This window comes from Ranitomeya imitator, chromosome 2 (assembly GCF_032444005.1).
Source record: "Ranitomeya imitator isolate aRanImi1 chromosome 2, aRanImi1.pri, whole genome shotgun sequence".
Lineage (NCBI taxonomy): Eukaryota > Metazoa > Chordata > Amphibia > Anura > Dendrobatidae > Ranitomeya > Ranitomeya imitator.
The window spans coordinates 347,255,264-347,275,179 of NC_091283.1; the positions used below are offsets into that span (position 1 = coordinate 347,255,264).

Here is a 19,916-nt window from a genome sequence, read left to right on the forward strand (position 1 = left end):
CATCAGTAACCATAGAGGTCTCTAGGACCTCTATGGTTACAATATACAAGCATCGCCGACCCCCGATCATGTGACGGGGGTCGGCGATGACGTCATTTCCGGCCGCCCGGCCGGAAGCAGTAGTTAAATGCCGCTGTCTGCGTTTGACAGCGGCATTTAACTAGTTAATAGGTGCGGGCAGATCGCGATTCTGCCCGCGCCTATTACGGGCACATGTCAGCTGTTCAAAACAGCTGACATGTCCCGGCTTTGATGCGGGCTCACCGCGGAGCCCTGCATCAAAGCAGGGGAGCCGGCATCGGACGGTATAGTACGTCCGATGCCGGTAAGGGGTTAAAGATAGGCTGTGACTTTCAGAGTCCCTCCTTCATAAATGAAACAGGATGTGTCTGATGATGTGCCACACACCACATGGCCAGATAAAGTTGTAAAATGCTCCCAGTGAATGCATTTGTCTTGGTTGAAAGCAATGATAAAGTTAAATAACGCATCAAAAACGCTATGAGTGAACATAGCCCAAGGTGTGGAGGAGCATTTTTGTCTTTGGTTATTTATTTTGCCTTATATACAAGTCATTACCTTGGAAAGGATGTACCTTAACATATTTCCCAGGAAAATCCATTTTGGTTTCGTTTTTTGTATGTTTTATTGTGCGTCTGTAAAACTGGTGTAAGACTCTGACAACATTGTTCACAGCAGTGACCTGGGAGTCAGAAATGCTTCCAGGGGTCTTCCCCATGCTGTTCTTATGTCATTTGAGCACCGTTCCCATTGATTTCTGCAATTTCTAGTTCCTGAGTCTGCAGACCGCTGGGGGTGGGGGTGGGGGCTGCGGAAAAATGATCGAGTTTCCCCATAGACTTACATTGGACTCGTTGCTCTGGTCGAGCACCCAAACATTCCAATTTGCTCGACCCAAGCAACGAGTTATAAAGTATTCTAATTTACTCAGATAATGACTTTGGGGTTTTCATTAATAATAATAATCTTTATTTTTATATAGCGCTAACATATTCCGCAGCGCTTTACAGTTTGCTCGCATTATCTTCACTGTCCCCAATGGGGCTCACAATCTAAATTCCCTATCAGTATGTCTTTGGAATGTGGGAGGAAATCGGAGTGCCCGGAGGAAACCCACGCAAACACGGAGAGAACATACAAACTCTTTGCAGATGTTGTCCTGGGTGGGATTAGAACCCAGGACTCCAGGGACTCCAGCGCTGCAAGGCTGCAGTGCTAACCACTGGTTTTCATTGGCTGTAAGCCTTAATCATCTACATTAACAGAAATTAACACTTGAAATAGATCACTCTGTTTGTAATGACTATACATAATAAATGAGTTTCACATTTTGTATTGGAGAACTGAAATAAATTAATTGTATAATGAAGACAGGAGGGAGGGATTTCTTCCAGGCATCCACGCGCCGAAGCCTGGAAGAAATCATTAACATAATGAAATAAAAGTCTATTTCTCCACATCTTGACAGCAACTATCAAGCATATAGGTAAGAATCGATTAACATTTCTATTACCTGTATGCCCATAGTAATAGCTGAAAAGTTTCCCAGAGGGAGACAGATTGCTTTTAAGTCTGTCTTGAGTTGGGTAGAGCAAGCAGTGCGAGTATGGAATTTTGAGAAATACAGCTCTGGGAAAAGTTAAGAGACCACTGCAAAATTTTCAGTTTGTCTGATTTTTCTCTTCATGGGTATATTTTTGAGTAAAATGTAAATTGTTCTTTTATTCTATAAACTGCTGACAACATGTCTCCGAAGTTCCAAGCAATACATTTTGTATTTATTTTCTGAAAATGAGAAATGGTCAAAATAACAAAAAATGCATTGCTTGCAGACCTCAAATAATGGAAAAAAAAACAAGTTCATACTCATTTAGAAACAACAATAAATACTAATGTTTTAACTCAGTAAGAGTTCAGAAATCAATATTTTGTGGAATAACCATGATTTTTAGTCACAGCTTTCATGCGTCTTGGCATGCTTTCCACCAGTCTTTCACACTGCTTTTGGCTGACCTTATGCCACTCCTGGTACAAACATTTTAGGGTACTTTCACACTAGCGTTTTTTTTAATCCGTCACAATGCGTCGTTTTGCAGAAAAGACGAATCCTGCAAAAGTGCTTGCAGGATGCGTTTTTTCCCTATAGACTTGTATTGACGACGCATTTGCGACGGATTGCCACACTTCGCATCCGTCTTAAGACGGATGCGTCGTGCTTTGGCGGACCGTCGGGAGCAAAAAACGCTACATGTAACGCCCCCACCTCCCCGCACCTTACAATGGGGCAGCGGATGCGCCGGAAAAATGCATCCGCTGCACCCATTGTGCAATGCAGCAAACGCTAGCGTCGGAATCTCTTCCCGACGCATTGCGACGGGGAGATTCCGACGCTAGTGTGAAAGAAGCCTAAGTAGTTCTTCTTTGTTTGATGGCTTGTGACTATCCATCTTCCTCTTGATTACATTCCAGAGGTTTTCAATGGGGTTCAGGTCTGGAGATTGGGCTGGCCATGACTGGGATTTGATATGGTAGTCCTTCATCCACACCTTGATTGACCTAGCTGTGTGGCATGGCGCATTGTCCTGTTGTAAAAAACAGTCCTCAGAGTTGGGGAACATTGCCTGAGCAGAAAGAATGACCTGTTTTTCAAGGATAACCCTGTATGCGGCTTGATTCATACGTCCTTTGCAAAGATTAACCTGCCCAATTCCAGCCTTGCTGAAGCATCCCCAGATTATCACCGATCCTCCACCAAATTTCACAGTGGATGCAAAACACTGTGGCTTGTACGCCTCTCCAGGTCTCCATCTAACCATTAGATGACAAGGTGTTGGGCAAAGCTGAAAATTAGACTCATCAGAGAAAATTACCTTACTCGAGTCCTCTATGGTCCAATCCTTACGGTCTTTGGCAAACTTCAGCCTGACTCTTCTTTGCTTCTCATTGATGAAAGCCTTTTTTCTAGATTTGCATGACTTGAGTCCAGCATCTACGAGCCTGTTGCGAACTGTTCTTGCCGTGCACTTCACCCCAGCTGCCATTTGCCATTCCTTTTGTAGGTCACTTGATGTCATCCTGCGGTTGCTGAGTGACATTCGAATAAGATGACGGTCATCCCGGTCAGTGGAGAGTCGTTTTCGCCCTCTGCCGGTCTGTAGCTTTGTTGTCCACAATGTCTGCTGCTTGACCTTGTTGTAATGGATTGCTGTCTTAGAAATGTTAAAGATGGAGGCAACATGACGCTCACTGTGTCCCTCTGCTAGTAAAGCTAAAATTGAGCCCTTCTTTTCCTCAGTCAAGACTTTTCTTTTCAACTCCTTTGGCATGGTTCAAAGTTATTTTTTCATTCCTATTACTTTTGGGATATTACTAGCACATGTTTTGCCATCCAGCTTGTCCTATTGCAAGAGGATTGTGAACACCACAGCAGGGTTTTTTATACTTTCCTTCGTTAAATAAGATTTGGTTCAGGTTATCACCTAATCAGAAGCACATTAAGTAGAATGAGGTGTACTCTGGTTGGAATTCAACTGACACTGGAATGGAATGGCTGTCAGACATGTAGAGAAGCTGATTTTTTATAAAACTGTGCAGTGGTATCTTAATTTTTGCCAGAGCTGTACATAGTTTTATTCTGTTCTGTACAGTAAATTTTTCTTTGTTTTTGGCTAATACTAAGTTTAAAACGGTCTCTTGTAATGTGAAAGGCATGAACTCAATATTCAAAAGAGCACTGGTAGTCAATATTCTTAAAATGTACTTTCCTCAGATCGTATTCTTGCAAGAGCCAGGGTCACACGTGTTTGTAGACTGAACCTACCATGTTAATTACTCCAACTACACTAGAGTCATTACAGTTTTAGTGGCAAAAACAATGCAATTTGTATGTGGGCAGATTCACTTTTATCCTGGAGTCTGATAGCTCATTTTCCACGGTGTCTTGCATAATCACCCTCTTACTTTAAATAATTTATACTTACCAGCTCCTGGCGAGTTAAAAATCTTGCATAACATAATGTCCAAGGTTGTCAAATTGGATCCTGCCTCAATAATATTTTTAGGATAGTTAGATTTTAACTTTGAAAAAGATGCGCAATTGGCTCACACAAATCAACCCACAGCATCTCTACACTTATCTACGTGGGCTTCAGGATACCCACTCCAGGAGATGTGGACACTTCTGCATCCACATGATGTTATATAGTTATGTAATTTTCATACACATAACACATTTTCCCTTAATGGTTTATGTTTTGAATCTGTGTAATGCTTTCATTTGGTAAATGATAAATCCTACCTCCTCAGAAGAACATTGGACCACTCTCCACTCCACTTGGTCCTATATCTCAGCTAAGTTCAAAGCTGTCCCCCTTTGAACAGTAGGAGCTACAAGATCATATGGATAAAGAAGCTGAAATTTATTGGAAGGTTAATGCAGCCTCAACTCTGGACCTGGTTGTATAGGAGACCATTAAAGCCATTAACTGGGGTCCTTCTCCTTTGCAATCTTAGAGTTTAGCAAATCATTACAAAGAACTAAACTGGCCTTAGAAAATCATCTGTCTGAAGCGGAGTCTAATGATGTAAAAAGCAAGAGGGTTTGAGGGCACCACAAATAGAGAAACATATCAATCAGGGATCAGCCTTATGCATACAAAATGCACATGAAAAAACAAGGAGAGCAAAAGAATATGCATAGATACAGGGATCACCTGAAAAATAATAATTTATTTAATTACCGTATATACTCGAGTATAAGCTGACCAGAGTATAAGCCGAGACCCCTAATTTTGCCACAAAAAATGGGAAAACTTAATGACTCGAGTATAAGCCTAGGGTGGGAAATGCAGCAGCTACCAGTAAATTTCAAAAATAAAAATAGATACCAATAAAAGTAAAATTAATTGAGACATCAGTAGGTTAAGTGTTTTTGAATATCCATATTGAATCAGGAGCCCCATATAATGCTCCATACAGTTCATGATGGGCCCCATAAGATGCTCCATTCAAAATATGCCCCATATAATGCTCCATACAGTTTATGATGGGCCCCATAAGATGCTCCATATTAAAATATGCCACATACAATGCTGCACAAAGGATAATAATGGCCCCATAAGATGCTTTATAGAAACATTTGCCCCATACAGTGCTGCATAAAGGTCGATTATGGCCCCATAAGATGCTCCATCGAAACAGGTGCCCCATACAATTGTGCATAAAGGTTAATAATGGCCCCATAAAATGCTCCATAGAAACATGTGCCCCATACAATTGTGCATAAAGGTTAATATTGGCCCCATAAGATGCTCCATAGATTATGCCCCATAAGAGGCTCCATAGATTGTGCCACATAAGATGCTCCATAGATTATATCCCATAAGATGCTCCATAGATTATGCCCCATAAAATGCTCCATAGATTATGCCCCATACAATGCGGCATAAAGGTTGATGGCCCCATAAGGTGCTCCATAGATTATTCCCCATAAGATGCTCCATAGATTATGCCCCATAAGATGTTCCATAGATTATGTCCCATATGATGCTCCATAGATTATGCCCCATAAGATGCTCCATAGATTATGCATCATACAATGCGGCATAAAGGTTGATGACCCCATAAGATGCTCCATAGATTATGCCCCATAAGATGCTCCATAGATTATGCCTCATATGCTGTTGCATACTCACCTCACGTCGCTCAGGCCCCCGTCACTTGAGATATTCACCTCTCCCCATTCCACCGCTGCGCACCGCTGTCTTCCGCGTCCTCCGCAGTGACTGTTCAGGCAGGGGGCGGCGGCACACTAAACACGTCATCGCGTCCTCTAACCTCAACAGTCACAGCCAGAAAACACAGAAGACGGAGTGGCGCCCGGCGGTGGAACGGGGAGAGGTGAATATCGCGCAATGCTCACCCCCGTTATACTCACCTGCTCCCGGCGCAGTCCCTGCTTGTCAGTGACAGATGGTCTCCGGCGCCGGCAGCTTGTTCCAGTGTTCAGCGGTCACATCATACCACTCATTAAAGTAATGAATATGCATCCATATTCATTACTTTAATGAGTGGTATCACGTGACGGTTGAACACAGGAAGAGCTGCGGGTGCCGGAGAAGCAGGAACGTGCAGAGACGCGCCGGGAGCAGGTAAGTATAATTTGACAGCTGCTGCTCCCCCTCTCCCGCCGACCCCCTGGGACAACAACTTGAGTTTAAGCCGAGAGGGGCACTTTCAGCCCCAAAAAATGGGCTGAAAATCTCGGCTTGTACTCGAGTATATACGTTAGGTAACAAAAACAGCAAAAATACACCACATCATAAAAACATTTAAAATGCCAACAGGCAAAGAAAAACCTTTGACCATTAATGGTCGACCCCAACCAAGGCTCACATAGCACAATCAAAAGATAGCATTTGACAAAGTCAATATCTTAATAAATAAGAATAATTATGTGTCACACACCACACTAGATAACCATTTCAAGTTTATCCAATTAAGGAAAGAACATCAAATCTTGTTAGTTGAATATATTGAAATTAAACCTTTGCATACATTAGACTGACGAGAAAAAGGGTTACAATGTTTATGATGTTTGACTTTCAGGCTCCATATCTCATACATAAATTTTGACTTGCATCTCTTTAGCAAATGATTTGCTAAGCAGATTCTTGTTATGTTACTGTATTGCTACTGTTTTGCTCCTAGTAGTGGAATCATTTCTTTCTCCTATATACTACAAAATATAACCTGTTCTCACATTCCCTAATAGCTCAGTGTGTTATTAGGTTCATTCCCAAGCGAAAGGTTACTGGTTCGAATTGAGGAGGAGCCATGAAGAAGATTTCCTAAGAAAAGAAAAACAGCTTGATCAATAGCAGTCTCTCGTCCAAGAAAAATGCCAAACTGCATCAAGATGAGAGCCATGACAGTTGGCAGAATACGAAATGAACTTTGTCCATCCATTCAAAAGCCAAGAGGTGGATATCCAAGCAAAATATGGACATCAACAAGTTGGCTCATCACAAGGTCTATCCATTGTGCTCAGGGCTGAGTCAGTAAGTCAAACCTACAACTCCTCGATTTCCCTGACTTCTGACTCCGACTCCACAGCACTGCCTTACTAACGAGCATGTACATAAAGTGCAGAGTAAATTAATCTCAGCTAAAAGCCGAGATCCTTAGATCAGGAACAGATCAGAAATTTATTGGACATTTCATAACTTTCCTAAATTCTTATGAAAAAATTTACATCACATATTGTATTGAACTACTGTACCCAATTTATTATATATTTTAAGAGACTGAGTTGGTCCAATTTATATCTACTCCAACTCCACAGTCCTGGTTCTGGTGTGACAAACACGGCAGTGGATGTGACTCATATGCTTCATAATAGTGAGATCACAGACATACATGCAAGCACCGTGCCACACACATTACACAATTCTGTAATGGTGGCCCAGAAGAAGATGAAGAAACCTTGACTTCAATATCGTCCTAAGAAGAGTCGACTCTGTTAGAATCTGTTTTGTTTTTGACCATCCGCCATCTTGTTGTGGTTTTCTGATTGCTGGTCTTTTTCCCCTGGTGCTATGTTGCCTTAGGTCAGGTGATTGTATCACCCTTTATTACCCAGCACCTGCCTCCCATTCCTTGCTGGACAACAGTGTTAATCTGCTAGAGTTCTGGCTAGGTGCTTTGATAGCTTTCTGTGTTTGATATTGTGCAGTTCTGGGATCTCTGGTTCTGCTAGCCTTAGTTTCTGTTTTCAGTTGGTTCCTGCAGCCGTCTCTGTGTTTTCTATTAGGAGGTGACCTGTTATTATACCCAGTCCTTAGATCTTTCAGGGACCTCCTTTCCCCTATCTATAGGTCTTCACTGAGATTAACCTAGGATCGTCGGTGAGTCTATTCGCAAGGAATGGGTCGCCCACTCCATCATAGGGTATCAGCCTAGTCTCAGTGCAGGGTCAGTTTTCCCCCTTCTATCCTAGTTCTGTGTTGCAGTTCCATAACAGACTCGAGAAATAGTACAAAATAGTATGAAAAGTGGATGCTAGAATATTGGAAAATGACGATTTGGAGCGATGTTACGAAAGTCAATAGACCAGGCTCTGATGGTTAAAAATGTGACATGAAGAAACAATGAAAAAAGGGGCTCACGAATCGAGACATTGAAGGAACTGTCAAGTTTGGTGGAGGAAGCCTGATGATATGGGGTTGTTTCTCAGCCAAAGGCATTGGACCAGGATCGATGGTGATCTCAATGCTAAGCTAAATGAGAGTATCTAACAAGACGAGTTACTTAATACACCGAGTACTATGGGTATGAAAACGACAATATAGCGTTTCAGCTGGACAACAACCTAAAGCATATGTCGAGATTGGTGAATAAGTAGTTCAATAACAATGAAGTAGAGGTGCTGAATTAGCCGCACAGTCTCTAGACCTGAAACCAATTGAACAAGTGAGTTGAAGAAAAAGCTGTATACATACCCAAGTAAGTCCACCAGTATGCACCAACTTTGGGAACGTGAAAAAGAGACCTAGGATCAGATTTCGGTAGAGAAATGTTTGAATCTAATCGAGGGCATGTCCAGAAAGATTCAGGCAATGTTGAAAGCCAAAAGGTGGATTAACAAAATGATAAAAAAATTAAAATTGAAATCTTAGGAGCAAAACAGCAACAATGCAATGATATGACAAGAATCTGCATAACTAATCATATGCTAAATAGTTGCAAGCCAAATTTATTTATGAGATATCCAAGATGATTATTCATAAAATGATGGTAGTCTCAAGTTCGAAGCAGAAATGGACGGTGAGATATGGAGCTTGAAAGTCAAAAGTCCTAAGCATTGTTACGCCTTTTCTCGTCAGTGTATATACCTGTAGGCAACTCAGATCAGAATCAGTGACATATTTGACACTTCCTTTCCAGTGCCTTCCCTGATTTGCTTGATGGAGACAGAACTGAAAAAGAAGCGACTGACTCCATCATGTTCTTTTCAATAGAAAACCTACTGGGACTGACGGTTTTCCTATCGAGTGGTACAAAAAAAAAAATGATTATTGTTTGGCCCCCAAATTGCTTAAACTGTAGAATTGTTTCTTAGAAACTGGACTGTTGCCAAATTCTTTACCAGAAGCCCTGATAGTCTTGATCCCTAAGGCTAGGTTCACATTGCGTTAATGGGTTAACGCTAACGGACTGCGTTGCATGGCGAAAATGTCGCAATTAACGCTGTGCAACGGGTCCGTTAGCGCACCCATTGACAGCAATGTGATTTTTCTCTGTAGCGCATCGCTAGCGCATGCCATTTTCAGCACGCGCTAGCGATGTGCCGTTATTTTGTGACGGACCTCGGACGCTGCTTGCAGTGTCCGAGGTGCGTCCGAGGTCCGTTCCTCGCTAGCGCAGATCGGGGATCTGCGCTAGCGGGAACCACAAACGCGACCCCTCTAAAGACATTGTGTTAGCGCAATCCGCTAGCGCTATGCTAAACGGATTGCCCTAACGCAATGTGAACCTAGCCTAATCCTGGTAAGGACCCTAATGATTGTGGGTCTTCTATACGCATTTTGCTCTTAAATAATTACATTAAAATTTTACCCAAAATTCTGGCAAATAGGATCAGCAAGATTCTTGCTAAAATTATACATGCAGAACCAATTAGGCTACAAGACGACTGATAACTGTAGACTCAACACTTGTCTTCCACTTAAGAGCTCAAACTGTGAACAAATCAGGACTCGGGGGAATGGAGGTTTCTGTGGGAGGTGATGAGTAGATTTGGTTTTGACTCAATTTTTGGAAAAATTGGTGCAAATTTTATATAACTCCCTAACGACTAGTATTAGGACTAATAGTCACCTTACCTCTAAATTCTCCCTTGGGCAGAAGAATTAGGATTTCACCTCTTTCTTCTGAATTGTTTATTATTGAGCCGCTGGCAATTCAGATACGAACCTCTTAGATTATTGCCGGTTTTACATTTAAGAGACATTACATTTGATTAGCTGGGCCGGCAAGAGGTACCCGCCATTGCCCAACTAATCAAAAGAGGAGCGGATGATGTCGGGAGGGAGGAGGCGGTTCACAAGGATCCTGTTCGGCCCCCGCAGACTGCTGACCTGGTCTCTGCACATCGATTCCCTCAATATTAATATGCACAGTGAGAGCGCACGTAGGGAAACCAAACAATGGAGACAAGTGCGACCGTAGGGGGTCCCTCTCATATAAGGGGTGCACAGTGACCACCCTGCAGTCACAGAGCAACATGTGTGGGGGACGGGGCTGTGCACCTGGTAACGTGGCACTTTACCACCTATATCTTGTATGAAGGCAACAAAATAGTGAAAATTACCCCAAAATATAAAATGTGTCCATATTATAGATATAATTTAGGAATGAATACCAAATAAATAAAAAAAAATGTTAATATGAAGTGCAAAATAGCCCAATCCTGAAGGGGTTAAATATAATGATGCCAATCCCAAAGTAACGGGGCTCCAGCACCTACCTCCACCTGCAGAGCTGCACTCCACATATATGGCTGCTCTGTGCACACAGGACCTGTGATGAGGTCACAGGAGGGGAGGAGTCAGGGGTCACATGATCAGGGGCCTCAGTGTATGCAGGACTCTGCTGTGCTGGTTGTCATGGTGCTGGATGAGGGGAAGTTTATGTGTGGGGTCAGGAGGGGGTTGGGTATGTGCACACATTGCGGATTCTCTGAGGTTCCACAGCGTTTTTTGCGGTGCAGAAACGCTGCAGATCCGCAATTGATTTACAGTACAATGTAAATCAATGAGAAAAAAAAAAAAGCTGTGCACACGTTGTGGAAAATCCAATGCGGAAACGCTGCGGATTAAGGCTATGTGCACACGTTCAGGATTTCTTGCAGAAATTTCCTGAGAAAAACCTGAAATTTTCTGCAAGAAATCTGCATGCGTTTTTTTGCGCGTTTTTACCGCGTTTTTGGTGCATTTTCGGTGTTTTTTTTGCGGATTTTTGCGGACATTACCCAATGCATTATATAGTGGGAAATCCGCAAAAAAATCCGCAAAATTAACATGAAGCATTTTTTACCGCGATGTGTTTTTTTTTCGGAAAAAAAAACGCATCACGTGCGCAAAAATTGCGGAATTCATTCTAAATGATGGGATGCATAATGTATGCTTTTTTTTGCGGTTTTATAGCTTTTTTATAGCGAAAAAAACATGAAGAAAACCTCAAAAAATCACAGCCAGTAGCATGCGGATCTGCAGCGTTTTTGTACCCATTCCATTATAGAAAACCGCAGGGGTAAAAAACGCAGAAATCCGCACCAGAAATTCCTAAGGCTAATCCGCAACGTGTACACATAGCCTCACAGTGCGGATGTAGCAGAGCCGTGTGTACGAGGTGTACGAAGCGGAGCCGTGTGTACAAGGTGTACGGAGCGGAGCCGTGTGTGTACGAGGTGTACGGAGCGGAGCCGTGTGTACGAGGTGTACGGAGCGGAGCCATGTGTGTACGAGGTGTACGGAGCGGAGCCGTGTATGTATGAGGTGTACGGAGCGGAGCCGTGTTTGTACAAGGTGTACGGAGCAGAGCCGTGTGTCTGTACGAGGTGTACGGAGCGGAGCCGCGTGTGTACGAGGTGTATGGAGCAGAGCCGTGTGTGTACGAGGTGTACAGAGCGGAGCCTTGTGTGTACAAGGTGTACGGAGCGGAGCCGTGTGTGTACAAGGTGTACGGAGCGGAGCCATGTGTGTACAAGGTATACGGAGCAGAGCCGTGTGTGTACGAGGTGTACGGAGCAGAGCCGTGTGTGTACGGGGTGTACGGAGCGGAGCCGTGTGTGTATGGGGTGTACGGAGCAGAGCCGTATGTAACTATATATATAACATATTTATAAATGTACAAGACTAGTATAGAGTATAGTGTAGAACATTATCCTCTATATCCTGTGCGCAGCCTTCTTTGGTCCGATGCCTCGTTATTAGATCAGACACAATAAAACCTTTAGGCCAGGATCACACATACGCGAGATACGGCCGAGTCTCGCAGGTGATATCCCTCCTCTGGCGCCGGCACTTGGGAGCGGAGCGTGCAGCTCCATGTGTTGCTGTGCGGCTGCACGCTCCGCTCCCAAGTGCCGGCGCCAGAGGAGGGATATCACCTGCGAGACTCGGCCGTATCTCGCGTATGTGTGATCCCGGCCTGAGGGGAATTCTCATCTGTGATATTTATGGTCCAATTAAATGCTACAAACATTTGACAGGCGCCATCCTTGCTGGGGACTCTACGCGAGGCTGCTGAGCAGTGCGGTAGCTGCAGATAAGTGTATAGTTATGCACAATATCATGGTTTAACACAAGGGCATAGCTTGATGTTTTCCTTACTAGTTTTCCTTTGCTTTCTGTTTTTATTTTTTTGGGGGGGGGTTTGTGCTCCATGGACAATGCCACCAGGTGTGCGTCTTGTGAGATGTATGCATTCCTTGAACAGCCATTAGGCCTGAGTCACACTACAGCGAGATACGGCCGAGTCTCGCAGGTTAAATACAAACTCTGGCACCAGCACTCCAGAGCGGAGCGTGCAGCTCCATATATTGCTGTGCGGCCGCACGCTCCGTTCTCGAGTGCCGGCGCCAGAGTTTGGTTTTAACCTGCGAGACTCGGCCGTATCTCGCTGTAGTGTGACTCCGGCCTTAGAGGGTGAATATATCTGCGCTCAATGTCAGCAAGTTACATGTTTGGAAGCCCAGGTAATGGATCTAAATGTGCAGTTTGCAACACTCGGGAGCATTGCAAACTTGGAGAGGAGTTTAGAGCTCACTTAGCGGCTCTGGCTGGCGCCAGTGATATGGAGGAGGGTGGAGGTGGGGAAGATCAGGACCCAGAAGTGTGACTTCTCTGTTCTACAGGCTGTATGGTAGCTACGGGCTGCACCTCAATGGGGAGGGTGCAACTGTGCTGGTGGGGAAAAAATGGTTAGATGGATGGAGGAGCTTTTAAACTAGGATCTGGGGGAAGGAGAGTCATTATGCAAATAATGAAATTGAGTAGACAAAGAGAGTGAGATTAAGTGGGCAAGGTCATTAATCAGGTGTGTAGGAGTAATAAATGTGCTACTAGTATTAAATTTCTGCTGGCAATTGCAAGAATTCTTGCAAACAAAATGTTGGAGAGTTGGAGACTCTTACAGTAGTGTTTAAAATATTAGCAGTCTGATACAGTTGGGAAAAAAGTATTTAGTCAGCCACCAATTGTGCAAGTTCTCCCACTTAAAAAGATGAGAGAGGCCAGTAATTGACGTCATAGGTAGACCACAACTATGAGAGTCAAAATGAGAAAACGAATCCAGAAAATCACTTTGTCTGATTTGCCAAGATTTATTATGCAAATTATGGTGGACAATAAGTATTTGGTCACCAAAAAACATGCAAGATTTCTGGCTCTCACAGACCTGTAACTTCTTCTTTAAGAGTCTCCTCTTTCCTCCACTCATTACCTGTAGTAATGGCACCTGTTTGAACTTGTTATCAGTATAAAAGACACCTGTCCACAGCCTCAGTCACACTCCAAATTCCACTATGGTGCCCTTGAAGTAGGTCAACAAGACAACAACGCTAAACACACCAGTAAACGAGCAAAACCTTGGTTCCAGTCCAACAAAATTGAGGTTGTTGAGAGGCCAACACAATCTACGGACATTGTGGGGTGACATAAAAGATGCTGTTTATGAGGCAAAGCCAGCAAATGCCAAAAAATTGTGGGATGTAGTCAAAGCATCCTGGACTGGAATGACAGTTGACAGGTGCTAGAAGTTGGGTGACTCTACGCAACATAGATATGAAGCAGTTCTAAGAAAAAACTGTGGGTGAACAATTAAATATTAGGTTAGTGATTCACAGGAATGATAAATCCACAAAAAAAGTACATAATGTGAGTTTGTAAAGACAAATGCAGACATTGCAATTTTTTTTTAGCACAGCCCCACATTGGGGGACATTGGGGGGGAGCTATAATAATGTATAGTCAGTGTGGAAAAATGTTCATGGGGATGGCAATAATGGAAAGCTGCAAATTGCAGATAGCAAGAAGCCTCCTACAAGCGAAACAGGTAGAGGATGAAATGCTGCAACAAATTAAAAAAGCATCAAATAATAATAGGGTCCTTATTATGGGGGATGGTAACTACCCAGATATTCAGATATTCCCAGAATAGATTCTTCTGGATGTGCTAAAGGTACCTTCACACTGAACAACTTTGTAACGATAACGATAGCGATCCGTGACGTTGCAGCGTCCTGGATAGCGATATTGTTGTGTTTGACACGCAGCAGCAATCTGGATCCTGCTGTGACATCGTTGGTCGGAGCTAGAAGGCCAGAACTTTATTTCGTCGCTGGATCACCCGCTGACATCGCTGAATCGGCGTGTGTGACGCCGATCCAGCGATGTCTTCACTGGTAACCAAGGTAAACATCGGGTTACTAAGCGCAGGGCCATGCTTAGTAACCCGATATTTACCCTGGTTACCAGTGTAAATGTAAAAAAAAAAAAAAACAGTACATACTTACATTCCGGTGTCTGTCGCGTCCCCCGGCGTCAGCTTCCCTGCACTGTCAGCGCCGGCTGGCCGTAAAGCAGAGCACAGCAGTGACGTCACCGCTCTGCTTTACGGCCGGCGCTTACACAGTGCAGGTAAGCAGAACGCCGGGGGACGCGACAGACACCGGAATGTAAGTATGTACTGTTTGTTTTTTTTACATTTACAATGGTAACCAGGGTAAACATCGGGTTACTAAGCGCGGCCCTGCGCTTAGTAACCCAATGTTTACCCTTGTTACCCGGGGACTTAGGCATCGTTGGTCGCTGGAGAGCTGTCTGTGTGACAGCTCTCCAGCGACCACACAGCGACGCTGCAGCGATAGGCATCGTTGTCTAGATTGCTGCAGCGTCGCTTAATGTGACGGTACCTTAAAAGCTGCAAGTTCTTATCCGCAGTTTAAGATAACTAACTCCCTCAGCTGATAGATGAGCCAACGAGAGGTAATCTGCTAGATCTGGTCCTCTCAAATAGACCAGATACAATTTCAGATGTACAGGTCAGGGATCATTCTTGTAGTAATGTCCCCATATTCTAGTACTGTACTCATATTATTGTAAGGTTCCCATCCTGCTTCCCATTTTGTACTAATGACCCATCATAGTCCTCATCTTGTAGTACTGCCCAATCCAGGTCCTAATCTTGAAGTATTGCCCCATCCTGGTCCTCAGCTTGGAGTAGTGTCACCATCCTAGTCTCTTTCTTATAGTAATTTCTCTATCCTTGTCTCATCTTATAGTAATGTCCCCATCCTGGTCCTTATCTGGTAATAATGTCCCCCATAATGGTCCTCATCTTGTAGTAACGACACATCCTGGTCCCATTCTTATAGTAATGTCCCATTCTGGTCCCTTTCTTAAAGTAATGCCCCACCCTGGTCTTCATCTTATAGTAATGCCCCATCCGTATCCCCTTCTAATGTCTCATCCAGATCCTTTTTGTCACGGCCACTCCTTCCGCTCATTCTTACCCGCTGCGTCACGCTCCTCCTGCAGGCGCGCGTCCTCTCCTTCATTCTCTGCTCTCTGGTTCTCGTCGGGTGCGTGTGCGCACCACCCACTCCAGCACTTCCTCTTTCTGATTTGCAGGTGCTCTGTATCTCCTCTCTGTGATCCTGGAGGACCGTGACCTGGAAGTCCTCCAGCACTCCATGTATATAAGGTGATTCCTTCCTCTGCTCTTTGCCTGTCTGTCATTTGTGCTTCTGTGACTCAGGTCCACCATTGTCTTTGCACTGCCTGTTCTGAGTCTCCGCTCTGTCCAGCCAGTTCAGCTTCTCTGCCTTCCCAGGCTTCCTTGTCTCCTCGACCAGTCCAGTCCTCCCAGTGTCCTCTCCGTACTCTGTAGTCTGGAGTCTCTGTCCTGTCCCGCTTCATTTGTGTCTTCCCCTTCGCAGTTCTCCTTTGGTCTCACCGGTTCCCAGCTCTTACCTAACTGTACTTCATCTTGTTTCACTCTGTCCGTCCTGCGCCTAGCTTCTCTATCTTGTACTTCCTACTACCTGTCTCCGGGTTCCAGCTTCTGCGGCAATAGTCTCCCTTGGGTCTGCCCCTAACGCTCCCTGTATAAGGGGTGGTCTACCTGGTCAGCTCACCCTTGGGAGGTTCGTTGTCGTGGATCTGCGGGTCCACCGCAGGTATTCCAATAGGACTGCACTCGGATGACATCTGAGTGCAGTCTGATTCTCACAGCACAGACAGGCCATAGACCCCGCTGGTACCCCGACTCCTACCCAGAAGGAATTATTATTCCTCTGGGAGAATCAGTCCAGGATTATGTTCTTTTTGAAGGCCATGGAGTCCCGACTCTCGTCCCTGCAGACCTCCGACCCTGGGAGCGCCTCTCTGTTAGCAAGTCTCCAACAGGAGCTGGCCCAACAGCGTGACACTCAAGCTCATATTCTTAGTTTTATGGCTTCTGTGGATGATCGCCTTCGTGCCCTCCAGTCTTCCGCTCCCATTCCCTCTCAGGCTTCAGCTCCTCATCCGTCTCCCCGTCTGGCTAAACCTCCTCGCTATAGTGGGGATCCTAAATTGTGCAGATGGTTTTTAAATCAATGCCAGCTTCATTTTGAGTTACTTCCCATGCAGTATCCCACTGACCGTTCTAAAGTGGCATTTGTAATCTCTCATTTAGAGGGCGAGGCTTTGGCGTGGGTTAATCCCCTTTGGGAGCAGGATGATCCTCTTGTTTCCCAACTCTCCACCTTTGTTGAAATGTTTCGTAAAGTATTTGATGAACCGGGTCGTTTGGCCTCTACCACCGAGTCTCTGTTTAATCTTCATCAAGGTACGCTGTCGGTGGGTCAATACGCCATCCGGTTTCGCACCCTTTCATCCGAATTAGGATGGAATAATGAGGCTTTAGTGGGAGCCTTCTGGCGGGGGCTTTCTCCTCGAATTAAGGACGAGTTGGCGGGTTGTGATACTCCGACGTCTTTGGAGGATCTTATTGCTTTGGCAACCCGCATTGATTTACATTTCCAGGAACGCTCTCGAGAATCCGCTAGAGAGAGGAGATTTCCTCGACTTCCTCCGGTTTCTCCTAATTTTTCCCCTTCTCGGTCTGAGTCGATTCCTTCCCCGGAAACCATGCAGGTGGACCGTCTTAAACCTGTGGAGCAGCGTCGGAAAGAGAGGCTTGCTCAAGGTCTCTGTTTCTATTGTGGTAGTGCGTCTCATCTCTTGCGTTCCTGTCCTTTGAGGCCGGGAAACGCCTCCACCTAGGGCAAGTAAGAGAGGTCTCCCTAGGTATCCCCGAACCCTCTCAACCACTCACTCTTTCTGTTCTTTTACATCTGGGAAATAAACGTTTCTCTGACTCTGCTTATATAGATTCCGGGGCAGCCGGGAACTTTATTCAACTCGAGGCAGTTAGGAGATTGCGGATTCCGGTCAGATCCCTGGAGACTCCTCGACAGATTGCGTCAGTCAATGGCCAACCTCTGCGGGAGTCCGTTACGTTAGTTACTGAAGAATTGGAACTCCAAATTGGAATCCTGCATCGTGAGAAGATCGTCTTCTATGTTCTGCCTTCTTTATCCCATACGTTTCTTCTTGGACTTCCTTGGTTAAGGACTCACGAGCCTTGTATTGACTGGCGGTCTTGCGAAATTCTGCATTGGGGACTCTTCTGCCAGAGTAACTGTTTGCTTCCTGTGTTGCCAAGAGAATCTTCTCGTCCTATCTCGGCGTCTTCCAATTTACCTTCAGCATATTTGTCTTTCCTGGATGTCTTCGATAAGAAAGAGGCTGAGACCTTACCTCCGCATCAACCCTACGACTGCCCAATTGATTTAGTTCCGGGCTCTACTCCTCCTCGAGGTCGAATCTACCCGTTGTCTCCAGCCGAGACTCAAGCCATGACTGAATACGTCCGGGAGAATTTAACCAAAGGTTTTATTCGCAAATCCTCCTCCCCTGCAGGTGCGGGTTTTTTCTTCGTTAAGAAGAAGGATGGGACTGTTCATCCTTGTATAGACTACCGTGGTCTCAACAATCTCACAATCAAGAACAAGTACCCGCTACCACTCATACCTGAGTTGTTTGCCTGAGAGGAGCCTGAATTTTCACGAAATTGGATCTTCGTGGAGCTTACAACTTAATCCGTACACGTTCAGGAGACGAATGGAAAACTGCTTTCAACACCCGGGATGGTCACTATGAGTATTTAGTCATGCCTTTCGGCTTGTGTAACGCTCCAGCAGTATTCCAGGAGTTTGTGAATGATGTTTTCCGAGATCTACTCTACTCCTGTGTGGTGGTGTACTTAGACGACATTCTGGTGTTCTCCGCTGATCTTGCTTCTCACAGAAGAGATGTCTGTCAAGTGCTCTCCCGTCTTAGAGAGAATCGTCATTACGCCAAACTCGAGAAATGCGTTTTTGAGCAGTCTTCGCTACCGTTTCTTGGCTATATTATTTCTGACTCTGGCTTGCAAATGGACCCGGAGAAAGTGTCTGGGGTGCTTGACTGGCCACGCCCCCAAGGAGTGAAAGCAATTCAACGTTTTCTTGGGTTCGCCAATTACTACCGGCAGTTTATCCCACATTTCTCTACTCTGGTCGCCTCAATTTCTGCTTTGACTCGCAAGGGATCCAATCCCCACATCTGGTCTTCCGAAGCTGAAGATGCTTTTCGGTCTCTGAAACATGCATTTGCCTCGGCTCCTGTACTCCGTCGGCCTGAGATCAACAAACCCTTTATTCTCGAGGTAGATGCTTCTGCCATTGGAGCTGGTGCAGTACTCTCCCAGAGATCTTCTTCCAGACGACTGGCTACTTGTGGTTTCTTTTCCAAAATCTTCTCCGCCTCGGAGAGAAACTACGCCAAGGAACTATTGGCCATAAAATTGGTGCTGGAGGAATGGCGTTATCTCTTAGAGGGAGCTGTTCACCCTTTCAAGATCTTTACAGACCACAAGAACCTGGAATATATCCCCTCTGCGCAAAGATTGAATCCCCGACAAGCCAGATGGTCGTTATTCTTTGCCCGTTTTGACTTTGAACTACATTTCCGTCCTGGCGACAAGAACTTTAAGGCTGATGCTTTGTCCAGGTAATTTCTTGCTTCCGATGTTGTAGAGGAACCAGCACACATCGTGGACCCCAGCAAAATTATTCTTATGGCTCCGGTCAGCTTGTCTTCCTTACCACCAGGTAAAACCCTTGTCTGGGTGAGCGAGAGGTCTCGAGTCCTACGTTGGGGTCATGCCTCAAGACTGGCAGGCCATGTCGGGTACAAGAAAACGCTCGCTCTAATCTCGCGCCATTATTGGTGGCCATCCCTTCTTTCAGATGTTCGAGGTTTTGTCGCTTCGTGCCCATCTTGTGCTATGAACAAGGTTCCCAGACATCTGCCTTCCGGTCTCCTACATCCTCTTCCAGTTCCTTCAGCTCCGTGGCAGCATATCGCTATGGACATTATTACTGATCTGCCTAAGTCCTCTGGTCATACAGTCATTTTTGTTGTTGTGGATCGATTCTCCAAGATGGCTCACTTCATCCCTTTGCCTGGATTGCCCTCCGCTCCAGAATTAGCAAGAATCTTCATTTCTCATATCTTTCGGATTCATGGCTTTCCGTTGCACATGGTCTCTAATAGAGGAGTACAGTTCACTTCTCGTTTCTGGCGGGCTCTATGTAAACTAATGAATGTTACCCTGGATTTTTCTACAGCTTATCATCCTCAGACCAACGTACAAGCAGAGCGCACAAACCAAATACTGATGACTTATCTCCGCCATTTTTCCAACGCTCATCAAGATAACTGGTCTGATTTGCTTCCGTGGGC

General features: G+C 44.9%; 1 protein-coding gene across 1 annotated transcript in view; it reads right to left on the reverse strand.

Moving 5' to 3' along the window:
* LOC138663731 (zinc finger protein 271-like) overlaps positions 1-15,696 on the reverse strand; it is a 71,247-nt gene extending 55,551 nt beyond the window's left edge. The window contains exon 1 of the mRNA XM_069750052.1: positions 15,596-15,696. The gene's annotated coding sequence lies outside the window, so the exon portion shown is untranslated. The remainder of the gene's footprint in view (positions 1-15,595) is intronic.
* Between the last annotated feature and the right edge of the window lie 4,220 nt (positions 15,697-19,916).